At 40.2% G+C, this 14,416-nt stretch overlaps 1 long non-coding RNA gene across 1 annotated transcript; it reads left to right on the top strand.

The window, feature by feature from the left end:
- On the top strand, positions 1,017–5,242 carry LOC110257468. Its single transcript, XR_002340088.1, has 3 exons — positions 1,017–1,099; positions 1,308–1,434; positions 4,932–5,242. It is a non-coding gene; the product is annotated as an uncharacterized LOC110257468 (long non-coding RNA).

The following is a 14,416-nucleotide window of genomic DNA, read 5'->3' as shown; positions in this document are numbered from 1 at the left end:
GCCAAGACATGGAAACAACCTAAATGTCCATTGACAGATGAATGGATTAAGAAGAAGGGGCATATATACACAATGGAATACTACTCAGCCATAAAAAAGAGAAAATAATGCCATTGGCAGCAACATGGATGAAACTAGAGATTCTCATACTAAGTGAAGTAAGTCAGAAAAAGACAAATACTATATGATATCACTTATATTTGGAGTCTAATATATGGCACAAATGAACCTTTCCACAGAAAAGAATCTCATGGACTTGGAGAACAGACTTGTGTTTGCCAAGGTGGAGGGGGAGAGAGTGAGATGGACTGGGAATTTGGAGTTGGTAGATACAAACTATTGCATTTGGAGTGGATAAGCAATGAGATCCTGCTGTATAGCACAGGGAACTCTATCTAGTCACTTATGATGGAACATGATGGAGGATAATGTGAGAAAAAAATATATACACGTGTGTGTGTGTGTGTGTGTGTGTGAGACTGGGTCACTTTGCTGTGCAGTAGAAATTGACAGAACACTGTAAACCAACTATAATGGAAAAAATAAAAATCATGAAATAAATATACAAATAATTTTTTTTTTTTGTCTTTTGTCTTTTGTTGTTGTTGTTGCTATTTCTTGGCCTCCCGCGGCATATGAGTTCCAGGCTAGGGCTGAATCGGAGCTGTAGCCACTGCCTACGCCAGAGCCACAGTAACGCGGATCCGACCGCGTCTGCAACCTACACCACAGCTCACAGCAACGCCGATCATAACCCACTGACAAGGCAGGACCGAACCCGCAACTCATGGTCTTATCGATTCGTTAACACTGCGCCACGACGGAATCCGTATACAAATAAATTTTGAAAAAGAAAGGGATCTGGGATCTAACAGTACAACCTGAAAAACCAAACTTCATAGGTCCTCAGCTTCTTGCTCCAAAGGCTCTCTACCAACTCCTAATACTCTGGATCTGTAGCCAACTTAGAACAAACATTACACACCCAAACTGTGACTCTCCTCACTGGAGCTCAGCCACCACCACCCTGACCTGCATTGCTGCATTAACCCAGCACCTGTGTCATCCTCATTTTCCTCTTAGTTTCACACTTTACATGGTACTATTCCTCATGTACGAGTTGTACTGCAATGCATTTTGAAATTTGTCTCTACTCTCTGAACATTTCACAAGGTCTTTGAACCCAGTGTCCTCTGACATTTCATCTTATTCCTGCCGTATTGCTTTCCAATCATTGATTCTCTCTGCAGCCCTTCCTTTTCGCCCTGCTCACTTCTCCCCACCTGATGGCTGTTATCTACCCACAGTGCTCGGCCTCCTGCAGTCTCAGCACCAGAGAAGCTCCCTCAGGACAGACTGCTTTCCTTCCTGGGGGATGGAACCAACAGCTTCCGTGGATTCGCACAACCCATCAAGCTGGCAGGAGCTACTCAGGTTTGGTATTTGGGAACAAGTGTTATCGAATTGGTTTTTATTTACCTTCTTATTTAGTCCTATGACCTGGCTGCTGTGGCACTCATTTTAATCCAAAGGATTTCACAAGGTCTCTGATTTAATGCTTAGTGAAATGAGACCCAGGAGAAAGGGCAAAACTGAGAATCACCATAAGACTTAATCAGCTTCCACAGTCCTTACTTATAACTACAAGTTTGTACCTTTTGACCAGCTTCATTGAATTCTCTTACTGCCTATCTCTGATAACCACAAATCTGATCTCTTTTTCTGTGAGTCTGCTTGTTTTTAGATACCAAATTATATAAATAAGATCATACAGTATTTGTCTTTCTCTGTCTGACTTATTTCACTGAGCATCATGCCCTCAAGGTCCATCTGTAGTTAACACTGCTATATGGTATATTTGGAAGTTGCTAAAAGAGTAAATCTCTTTTTTTCCCCCGCTGTACAGCATGGGGATTAAGTTATTTCTACATGCATACATTTTTCCCCCACCTTTTGTTCTGTTGCAACATAAGTATCTAGACATAGTTCTCAGTGCTACTCAGCAGGATCTCCTTGTAAATCTATTCTAAGTTGTATCTGATAACCCCAAGCTCCCGATCCCTCCCACTCCCTCCCTCTCCCCGTTGGGCAGCCACAAGCCTATTCTCCAAGTCCATGACTTTCTTTTCTGTGGAGATGTTCATTTGTGCTGGATATTAGATTCCAGTTATAAGTGATATCATATGGTATTTGTCTTTCTGACTCATTTCACTCAGTATGAGAGTCTCTAGTTCCATCCATGTTGCTGCCAATGGCATTATTTTGTTCATTTTTATGGCTGAGTAGTATTCCATTGTGTATATATACCACATCTTCCTAATCCAATCATCTGCTGATGGACATTGAGGTTGTTTCCATGTCCTGGCTATTGTGAATAGTGCTGCAATGAACGTGCGGGTGCATGTGTCTCTTTTAAGTAGAGTTTTGTCCGGATAGATGCCTAAGAGTGGGAGCGGGGTCATATGGAAGTTCTATGTATAGTTTTCTAAGGTATCTCTAAACTGTTCTCCATAGTAGCTAAACCAGTTTACATTCCCACCAACAGTGCAGGAGGGTTCCCTTTTCTCCACAGCCCCTCCAGCACTTGCTATTTGTGGACTTATTAATGATGGCCATTCTGACTCGTGTGAGGTGGTATCTCATGGTAGTTTTGATTTGCATTTCTCTTATAATCAGGGATCTTGAGCATTTTTTCATGTGTTTGTTGGCCATCTGTATATCTTCCTTGGAGAACAGTCTATTCATGTCTTTTGCCCATTTTTCCATTGATTGATTGGCTTTTTTGCTGTTGGGTTGTATAAGTTGCTTATATATTCTAGAGATTAAGCCCTTGTCCGTTGCATCATTTGAAACTGTTTTCTCCCATTCTGTAGGTTGTCTTTTTGTTTTCTTTTGGGTTTCCTTTGCTGTGCAAAAGCTTTTCAGTTTGATGAGGTCCCATGGGTTTATTTTTGCTCTTATTTCTATTGCTTTGGGAGACTGACCTGAGAAAATATTCATGATGTTGATGTCAGGGAGTGTTTTGCTTATGTTCTCTTCTAGGAGTTTGATGGTGTCCTGTCGTATATTTAGGTCTTTCAGCCATTTGGAGTTTATTTTTGTGCATGGTGTGAGGGTGTGTTCTAATTTCCTATTGCTTTGCATGCAGCTGTCCAGGTTTCCCAGCAATGCTTGCTGAATAGACTTTCCTTTTCCCATTTTATGTTCTTGCCTCCCTTGTCAAAGATTAATTGACCATAGGTGTCAGGGTTTATTTCTGGGTTCTCTATTCTGTTCCATTGGTCTGTCTGTCTGTTTTGATACCAGGACCACACTGTTTTGATGACTGTGGCTTTGTAGTATTTCTTGAAGTCTGGGAAAGTTATGCCCCTGCTTGATTTTTGTTTCTCAAGATTGCTTTGGCAATTCTGGGTCTTTTGTTGTTCCATATAAATGTTTGGATTGTTTGTTCTAGTTCTGTGAAAAATGTCATGGGTAATTTGATAGGGATTGCATTGAATCTGTAGATTGCTTTGGGTAGTATGGCCATTTTTACAATATGATTTTTTCCAATCCATGAACATGGAATATCTTTCCATTTTAAGAGAGTAAATCTTAAAAGTTCTCACAACAAAAAATATTCTCTCTCTCTCTCTCTTTTTTTTTTTTTTTCTTTTTGTAACAATGAGGTGGTGGGTGTTAACTAAACATTTTGTGGTGATCATTTCAAAGAACAGGTAAGTCAAATCATTATGCTGAACACTTTAAACTTATCCAGTGTTATATGTCAATTATATCTCAGTAAATCTGAAAAAAAAAACTTAAACAGCTTCACTTCACTGCCTGTAAAATTTCAGTGATTTAAATTCTGTTTCCCCTTACTGAAAATATTTTCTCTTCCTTTCTCTCTTTCTTTCTTTCTTTTTTCTTGCTTTTTAGGGCCACAGGTGCAGAACATGGAAGTTCCCAGATTTGGGGCGGAATTGGAGCTACAGCTGCCAGCCTACACCACAGCCACAGCAACTAGGTGATCCAAGCAGTGTCTACGAACTACACTGCAGCTCAGGGCAAAGCCAGATCCTTAACCCACTGAGCTAGGCCAGGGATCAAACCCACATCCTCATGGATACTATTTGAGTTCATTACCAATGAGCCATGACAGGAACTGCCGAATATTTTCCAATACTAGAACTTTTTTGCATGTATATCTGATTTTTTTTCTTGGTCCCTGCCTTCTAGAGCAGTCAATGTTTAGAATTGCTAGTAAGTCTACCCACTTTGAGGCACAGTGAGGGATACCTTTCCTCCTCTCAGATTCCTTTTCTCTATTATTGGTTACAGCTGCTGCTAATGCCATGGTAACCTGGCTCCTCCTACTCCAGAGTTCAGACAATTCTATTAGACAAATCTGGAAAGGAAGATGTTTCACTCACAAAGGGGACCTGTCTTTAATGTGGTTTCTCTTGGCTTTATATAACAAGGGTCATAAATAACACAGTAGGAGATAAAAAATCTCTTTTACATATAAAAATGGCTTCCCAAGGGGTAAAAGAATCTCGATTTGGGGGAGATCAATGATTGGAGGACAAAAAAACACAGCTGCAACTGATTCTTCCTAAAAGCTAGTGTCTTGTCACATAGATCCAGCTATGACTTGTGATTAGTCTATGATCTTTAGAAAATGACCGTTTCTGAAAGTGAAAAAAATACTCATTTTAAATGTTATTAATGAGGGGCACCATTTTATTCAAAACACAAAGTGAGGCTTTAGTATTACAAAGCAATTTTTCCCCCCAGAATTTGCCATCAGAAAACTGGGTTATGGATGGATGACTGCTGATTTTCCATGTATCTTAACTGGGCTTGAGCTATCATTGCAGATTCTACTTAATTGTATCAAACATCTCGTGACACAAATGTCCTAAAAAGCTTTGTTAATGATGCACTTTCAGTGGCCTTGGGCTTGGAAATCAATGAAGTGAATCTCCTCTTGGAACAAAACCACACGATGGTAGGCCAGTTTCCACACATGATTACGTGACTGACTCACCGAGGGAGTGACCGGGCACACCAGCTGAGGCGGTGACTTCATTGAGGAAGAGGAAGCTTAGGCTACATCCCACCAAGGTGTGTCATTTTCATCTTAAGAAGAGGATAGACTTATGCAAGTTGCCAGGTCGTGTTCTATCTCCAGGCACTGTTTTCCTGTCTGCCCATCTTTTTGTATTTAAAGTTATCCAGAGAACACGTCCAGTTGAAAAGACTTTCTCTTTTATTTGTAAAACCATATATGACCATACACACACACAAACACACACACACGCACACTTATATAAGTATGTATGTATGTGTGTGTTTGTACCTATATATATTTGTGTGTGTGTGTGTGTGTGTGTGTGTGTGTATATATATCTTACTCGGATAACTTGGAAAATATTTAACTGCTATTCCGCATCGTGTTGGCCTGGGTTAAGAGAACAGCAGGCTAGGGAGCTGACATAGATAACATAGAGCCTGGCTCCCGCTGTTTTCACTCAGCCCTGGTGATCTGTCTTGGAGAGAAAGTAAATCAGTGCTCTAATAATAAAAGTAAGTCCCCAAGGAACTGAATTCATAGCAACATAATATTTGAAAACTAGGATTTACATTTTGAAAGCTTCATAAAGTGTCCTGGCGCCTTTCTTTGTTGGTTTAAAGAGACAGCAAGGAGACAGATGGGAGAATTTTGGTTAAGCATTTTGCTGGGGTAACAGTTCCCTCCCCCTTTTAAGTTCAAGGTATAAAGACATATTTCAAACCTTAGCGGGTGGGGACTGGGAGAGATGGAATAAAGGTAAATCCATGCTTGGTATAAGAGTTCAGAGAACAATTTAAAATTTATATTAAGTTCATAAACACCTGGACTTTCCCAAACACTGGTCAGATTTGGTCACAAGAAAGCCCCTCACAAGATTTTTCCAAGTTACTTCCTGCTCCAATCAGGATATACATACAAGTATCTTTTCTCAATATGTCTCTGCTTTTGTTTCAAGTGATGTATATATATGATTGGAATGCAAAATGAGAAAACACACTTCAAGAGTCCCAGGTGTGACGCAGTGGGAAAGAATTCGACTAGTATCCATGAGGATGCAGGTTTGATCCCTGGCCTCATTCAATGGGTTAAGGATTCAATGTTGCTGTGAGCTGTGGTGTAGGTTGCAGATGCGGCTGGGATCCTGTGTTGCTATGGCTATGACATAGGCTGGGGCGGCTACAGCTCCAATTTGACCCCTAGCCTGGGAACTTCCATATGCCTTGGATACAGCCCTAAAAGACAAAAAAAAAAAGGAAAACATATATGCTGAGACATGATTTTACCTTTAGGAAAACTATAGAATATAAGGCAAATTTTAAAGATTTTTTCCTTTGTATCCAAAAAACAAATATACCAACTGGCTTTAAAGAGGAAACAAATAGATAAGAATAACATTTACAATTTCTACATTTTTCTGTAGTAGGGAGCAATTACTTAGAACCGTAGAGAACTGCAAATAGTATATTTTCAGTTTAGAGGGAAAGTTGGAAACTTACAGCAGAAGTTTCAAAGCCTAACTTCTGAGCACTGAGCCTTTGCCAATACACACCATTTATTTTTGGCTCCATGTGTGCTTACAGAGTTTGCTTATACCAAGTTCTTTGTAGCCTTTGATTTTTATCCAAAAGATTTGTTCAACACCCGTAATGAGCTCCCCTCTCAGGCAGGTTAGTGGCCTTCCTATAGGGGCTGAAATGTTTGCACTAGTTTGGCTCATTTTAAACAAACATATCAAACCAATGATGGCAGTGGAGAAAATACACAGGAACCCAGTGCTGGGGCCTCAAGTCACAGCAGGAATGATTCATCAGCAACGCAGTCAGAGTTCCCAGAGTCATTTCCATTTTACTCCTAGACTGGAAGATAAGGATAGAACTGACTTTTTAAAAAACTAAGTTTAAAATTTTTGACCTCTCCTATTTGGTAATATTTATTAAACACATATTTATTAAACTCCATTCTTCCTAGTCCCTAAAATATTTGAGGGCAGAAATCTCACAAGTGTTGGAAAACTCTTCAAGGACATCCATGAGGATAACAGTTTATAAAAACTTGATTATGAAGTCTAATCATATCGATTTAAGGGAGGACAAAGAGATGTCTTACAAAAAGGCACAAATAATCAAACTCTAATTTTGCTTTATTTTAAATTTGTCAAGTCCACTGATTCAGTTTTTCTAGGGAGAAGTCTAAACGACCATATACTTCTTGAAAAGGTAATGAGTCATATGTTTTAGTTAACAATTTATTCAGCAAACATGTCAAAGAAGCTTGGAAACAAGCAACTATGTTAATTTAGTTTATTACCCAAAAGGTGTGGAGTTCAGAATCATTACCCAAGTAATGATTTCAATTTAGAATAAGACTCAGATCTGAGAATATGTTACATATTAGAGGTGAGGGGGGCTGCACGCAAATTCCAGCCAGCCACTCAGACATCAGCTATTAATTACGTATTTATGTGGCAAGTACTATGCTCAACAATGGATATGTGGAAATGAAGAGTTGACACTGAGTCACTCACAGTCCAGTGAGTGTCTGAGTGTGTAACAGATTATTGTAGTACACCATGACAAGTGCTGTGACAGAGGTGTCACCAGGCACTCTAAGAAGGGTCACAAGACAGTGATTGCCTCAGAGCACCGGAAAAGGCTCCTGAATGAGGTGATCTTTGAGTTGGGTCTTGGAGGAGGAGCAAGTGTCTTTCCGATGAGGGAGGAGCTGGTCATTCCAGGCAAGGGAACTAACTACCTACGCTAAGATACAGAGTCCTACAATCAGCACATCTTTTCAAAAAGCTGAATATTACTGGAGTGTACTTAGCCTGTACATGAGAACAAGGACAAGGGATAGGATGATGGGTGGATTCTCCCATGATTTTCCTGTATCACTCTTGTCTGTTCATTCACTTTATAAAATAAGACAAAGCGATCCCTAAGTTTCAAAATGTTACGACCCCATGAGAAGGGAAAAAAAAAAAAAAAAATCAGAGCTGAGTTGGAAGAAAAGGGCTTGGGGGTGAACAAGAGTATGGGATTGTTTCCATGAAAATGAAGATTTGCAGCTGCCTCACACAAGCTACATTAACAGTAAAAAAAAAAGGGGGGGAGGAGGAAAAATGACTTTTTTCTATTTTTAGTACATTCTGACATGTGCCTCTAGCACTGTTTGGAAAGGAGATGACAATTTTTCTTCCCAATAATAACTCCCCCCCCCCATTTTCTTTTATTAGACTCCCTAGGCAAATGGAAATTTTTGTCCTGGTCTCATTCTTAGACAGAATAGTGCGTGTTTTAAAACTAGGCAATCCACTTCTCAGAACCAATTTGTTGTCACTTACAGATAGGTGTATATGCAGGAAACTAGGGTTCAAGTTCTGGCTGGAACTCCCCCGTAACAAGGTTCTTTGTGGATTTCAGAAACCGAAACTGAACCTCAGACTCCTGGGATGTGAGGAGCAACCTGGAAACATGATAGACTCTCCACAAATGAAAGAGAAACATAAAACTATTTCACACGTGGTACATAATCTGAAAAACAGAAGGTGGAAAAATAAGGTGTCTTACAAAAGATAGGGACATGGGATTTTTCTAAAACATACCATTGAAAATTATTATGAATGCTTGTATTCATTGGGAAAAATCTTTTTTTTTTTTTTTTTTAGGGCTACACCTGAGGCATATGGAATTTCCCAGGCTAGGGATTGAACAGAGCTGCAGCTGCTGGCCTACACCTCAGCTCACAGCAACACCAGATCCTTAACCCACTGCAGGGATTAAACCCACCAGGGATTGAACCCACATCCTCATGGATACTAGTCAGGTTCGTTAACCACTGAGCCACAATGAGAACTCCCTCTTGATTATTTAAATACTTGAGATTTAACTCAAAAACACAGAGACTTAGTTTAAATTTAAACTCCAGAGAAAGATATTTACTTTTCCAAATGATATTCTCTGAGAGTGTAGTTTTACAAGTAAAAAAAAAATTAGAAATAAAGGCAATTTTCTGATTTTTTAACACTTGAATTTTAGCTAATTTATTTTAGTATCCAAAGTCTTAAAGAGTACTTGAGATATTTTGCTGCTTTGAGATAGATAATTAAAGACTCCTGATAGCTCTGACATAAGCAACTTCACCCCAATACTTCTATACTCTTTCTTTAATAGAAAAACAGCCTTTTAGAAAGGAAATCTTTGTGTTTCCCTGTTCTCATGTCTTTCACAGTAGCCCTCCTCAACACCTTTATCCACCCAAAGCAGAGTCACCTTTTATGATCAAATTCAAATCATCTCCCCTGTGAAACGTCTGTTGGATCATTTCTGCTTGAACAGGTGCTTTCTGCTCAGAAATTCTTCACTACCTATTACCCATCACTTAATCAGCAATTAATCCCATACTAGTTCTTTCATTATTATCCTGCGCTCTTGTATTGTTGACGCTCAGCATGAACAGGTGTTTTTGCCTCACCCCCTCAACAAGGTCATTTCTCCTTCAGGACAGAAAGTTTTTCTTCTTGGAGCCTCTACAGAGTTGAGTTCAGTAAATATTTGGTTATTTGAAAAATTGGTTAATTCAATAAACATTTACCAGGCAGCCACCATGTGAAATGAACTAACATAGACCCCATGTCTTTTTCCATGTTGGTCATAAAGGCTGACAGTAAATCCAGAGTCAATTAAATACACGTATCTTCAGCCCTTACAGATGAGTTGCTTATTTCTATAAGTTAATAATTTGAGAATTTACATTTGGCAAAAAGAAGAAGGAAAAGAAAAAGAGAAATGGAAATATTTGTAGAGCTTTAAAAAAATCAATGTTTATACTCTTTTCCATATCTTTAGCAGCATTACTGTTTATGTCAGATTTATGACTAATGGTAGGGTGTCAACAGGGATTATGCTATTGCTCTGAATCAGGACTTAGGGACCCCTCGTGGCTCTCTTGAATCACATGTGAGTCTCTGTCTGAAAAAGCCCAGTGATCTCTATGGTGTAAATACGTCAGTATCCCCAGTAACGTGACGACATTATCAATAACCCAGTAGGAAGGACAAGGCATGGGAATTTGAATTAGATAACCTGATTTTGAAACCAGCTGTATTGCTTCATGTTTGTCTGTAACTTCAGGCAGGCACCCATATGCCCTTCCTTTGGAGAAACCAAAGGAAGAAGCAGATGATTCCAGACTGGGAGCAAGAGAACTTAGATATGAGGTTTGCCAAGGCCAGCTGCAAGAGAAATAGATCTCCACACCCACCACCAGCATCTTAAAGAGCTTATACAGAGGCTTTAGTGGGGTTCAGTCACATATATCATCCACAGGTTCTCAGCAACACAATGCTCTCTCAAGGCTGCATCTTTAAAGTAGTTCCTAATGCAGAAACAGTGGGTAGAATGTACATTCCAAGGACAGGGGAGGGAGTGAGGAGCCTCTCATTGCCTGTGCCCAGCCTTCTTTTTTGTTGGTAGCTTCCTTGATCCCTCCAGGCTCACGTTATGCTCATGTGCCAGCAGTCCTGGCAACATGAGTAGTCTTTCTCTCTCCAGTCCCTACAAAATTCATTTCACTTGGTTGGTTCTGATTGGATGATAAGAAAGTTTCTAACCACCCCCCACCCCACCCTCTGCCTCATGTTTGAGTGATGGGACAAGGATGAAAGTGGTGGATGGGTTTGGGTGGTGTGACAGAGAAATAAACCATTGTTCTGTTACCAGGACAAATGTAAGTGAAAGCTGAGCAGCAAAATAACATATATCTGCTAAAACTTTCTTGCTCACTGTATAAAAGCTGATAGGAACTAATCTCTAACATAATGAAATTAATGAATTTCCTTTAGAAAAAAAAAAAGAAACATCTCTGCTGTCTTTTCTAAAAATTTCTCTTGGTATTCACTAAAACCAAAAACAAACAGGGAGTTCCACTGTGGCTCAGCAGGTTATGCATCCAGCTAGTATCCATCAGGATGAGGGTTGATCCCTGGCCCTGCTCAGTGGGTTAAGGTTCCAGCATTGCCTTGAGCTATGGTGTAGGTCACAGACGTGGCTCGGATCTGGTGTTGTTACAGCTGTGGTGTAGGCCTGTGGCTGTGGCTCCCACTCAACCCCTAGCCTGGAATTTCCATATGTGGCAGGTGCATCTCTAAAAAGCAAACAACAATAAAAACTGAACAAACAAAAGCCAACAAGAAGAATGAGAAGAAAACTGCCAATTTTGAGATGTTCTCAAATGCAGAATTCAAAAGTATTGGTGCTTTTTATTTGTAGCAATTTAACTTGTTTCTTGAACTTCACTCAGGGCAACACTATCACCAGTTAAAAGTCAGACTGGGAATTCTCATTGTACCTCAGTGGTAACAAACCCGACAAGTATCCATGAGGAGGCAGCTTCGATCCCTGGCCTTGCTCAGTGGGTTAAGGATCTGGCATGGCCATGAACTGTGGTATAGGTTTCAGACAAGGCTTGAATCTGGGGTTGCTGTGGCTGTGCCATAGACCTGCAGCTGCAGCTCCTATTTGACCCCTAGCCTGGGCACTTTCATATGCCATGGGTACGGCCCTAAATAAATAAGTAAATAAAAAGCAGACTGTTTTAGGGTAGGTTATAAACAATGAATACTGTAGCCATTAGCCACATGTCACTATTCAAATACAAGTTAAATAGTTATAAATTCAATAACATTCACCTTTGTCACATTGCAAGTGTTTAGTGGTGCACATGTGGCTAACACATTGGACAGTGCAGATGAAAACTTTTCCACAGTGGCAGGACATTCTATGCACAGCAGTGATGCCAACTCTGATATTTATTTTCAGAATTTTATCACAGATCAGATTTTTTGAAACCATTTCATATAAGACATCTTGAATAGATGAGTAAAAGCAAATTCTGAGGGGATAACAAAGAAAGGTTCATGATTTTTCACCTTTCTCTCTTTCATATCTAGATTACTCCCAGTCTTAGGAGGTTGACTGGATGCCCTTCAGTGGCTGCTGTTACATGTCCCATCCCAGAGTGACAGTTGGGTCCTTTGTGGCTAGACCCTAAAGTCTCTAGTGAGCAGTTAGTCCTCAGTCAGCTCCCTCCTCAACTGGAATAGAACGTTCCCTCTCAACCTCATCTTCATCACTGATTTGCTCTGGGGCAGCTGCTTCTTTTGCATGTGTCTGTTTGGAGCCAACGCAGTTTGCAAGTAGTCACTGACGGCTGGGACCACAGGTACACCGTGGCTCTTCCCACTGCTACCATGGCCAGCGCGAGAGCTTCATGTTGAATCTTTTTCTTTTGATTGAAATATAGTTGCCACACAACATTGCGTAAGTTGAAGGTGTACAAGGTGCTGATTTGATCCATTTCCGTATTGCAGTAGGATTACCTCCGTAGCCTTAGCACCCATCTCTATCACGTGACACAATTATTGCTTCTATTTTTGTGGTGAAAACAATGAAGATCTAGTCTCTTAGGAACATTGAAGTTTACAATACAGTATTGTTGACTATAACACGTTGACTCTTATTGAAATTGGCAGAAACTGGAGTTCCCACCATGGCTCAGTGGTTAACAGACCCAATCAGTACACATGAGGACTAGGGTTCGATCCCTGGCCTCTCTCAGTGGGTTAAGGATCCAGCATTCGGGTGAGCAGTGGTGTAGGTCAAAGACTGCAGGTTGGATCCTGCGTTGCTGTGGCTGTGGTGTATGGTGGCAGCTACAGCTCTGATTGGCCCCCTAGTCATGGGTGTGGCCCTAAAAAAGACAAAAGATGAAAGAGAAAGAAAGAAAGAGAGAAAGAGAGAGAGGAAGGAAGGAAGGAAGGAAGGAAGGAAGGAACTGGCAGAAACACAAAAATCAGGCCTAGAGCCATATTTGGATCATTTTTGGTCCTCTTTGCTCTTCTCAGCTTTTCAGGGGAGGAGGAGCAGCAGTGAGCTCTTTATGGCTTTTCATGCCCCAAAGCAGGGCTTGGTGGTTGCCTTCCCACAGGTGAGAAAGAAGAGCCACGCTGTTGAGATGCCTCTGGTTGTCCACCTGGGCAGGTGAGGGCTGCCCGAGGGAGTGCGGTCAACCCCAGGAAGACTTGGAGCCCATTTCTACTGTCAGCCTGGTGCCTGTACTTTCCCCATCCCAACAGCCCAAGCTACCAGTGCCATGTCCTCCTATTTTGGCTTTTCCTTAAGAGTCCAGCATTTCCAGTGTGTTCAGATCTCCTGAGTCCCTAAAGACAAGATCCATGCACATTACACCTATAGCACTCTGCCTGGCACCTGGTTCCAGGCAACCACTTTGGATCATTTGCTCAAACAAATCTGCCTTTTAGAGATCTCACCTGTGCAGTTTGACATTTTCAGTCATGCCATTCAAATGCGTAAATGTTCTTAAAAAATGACTGCTTGACACATTTCCAAAAATAGCAAATTTTTAATTTTAAAACATAGGCTATAAAGTCAGATTTTCCATAAATGAATTAATTAAAATCATTTAAAAGGGGTTGTTGAGAACAGCTTTACCAAGCTGTGATTGACACCTACTGCCGACATGTTTCAAGTATACAATTTGATGGCTTTTGACATATGTGGAAACTTCGCCACAATCACCACCGAAAGGGAGCCTGTGCCCTTTGTAATTCCTAACTCCTTTCCTCTCCACCCCTCCAGCAAACCTTCCTCCCTATCCCCAGGCAACCACTGATCTACTTTCATGACAGAAAATACATTCAATTGTCTTTTCCAGAATTATGTATAAATAGAATTATACACTGTCTACTCTTCGCGTGTGGGTGGGTGGGGCAGAATCTGTTTTCATTCATTCAGCAAAAGCATTTTTACAATTCGTGCATGTTGCATGAATGAATAGCTCATTTTTAAAAAATTGCTGGGTAGTATTTCATTGTATATACAACCTGTATATCCATTTACCTGGTAAAGAACATTTGAGTTGTTTCCAGTTTTTGTTATAAATAAGTGTACTACGAGCATTTGTGTACTAATCTTTGTATAGACATATGTTTTTTTTTTTCTTTTGGATAAATACCCAGGAGCAAAATCACTGAATCAAATGGAAGGAGGTATATTTTTAAGTATTTAAGAAATTACCAAACTGTTTTCCAGTTTATACCATTTTACATTTTATCAGTAGTGTATGAGAATTACAGTTGTTCAGCATCTTTGCTAACATGTGGTATGGTTCATCTTTTTAATTTTAGCCATTTTTATAGGTGTGAGGCAATATCACATCATGGCTTAATTTGCACTTCCCTATTGACTCATCATGTTGAACATATTTTATGTGCTTATTTGCCATTCATGTATCTTCTTTGCTCAAGTGCCTGTTCAAATTTTCTGCCCATGTTTAATTTAAAAT

This window comes from Sus scrofa, chromosome 17 (genome assembly GCF_000003025.6).
Source record: "Sus scrofa isolate TJ Tabasco breed Duroc chromosome 17, Sscrofa11.1, whole genome shotgun sequence".
Classification (NCBI taxonomy): Eukaryota; Metazoa; Chordata; class Mammalia; order Artiodactyla; family Suidae; genus Sus; species Sus scrofa.
The sequence above is the reverse complement of the archived record's forward strand: the minus strand, read 5'-3'. Positions and strand labels throughout refer to the sequence as shown.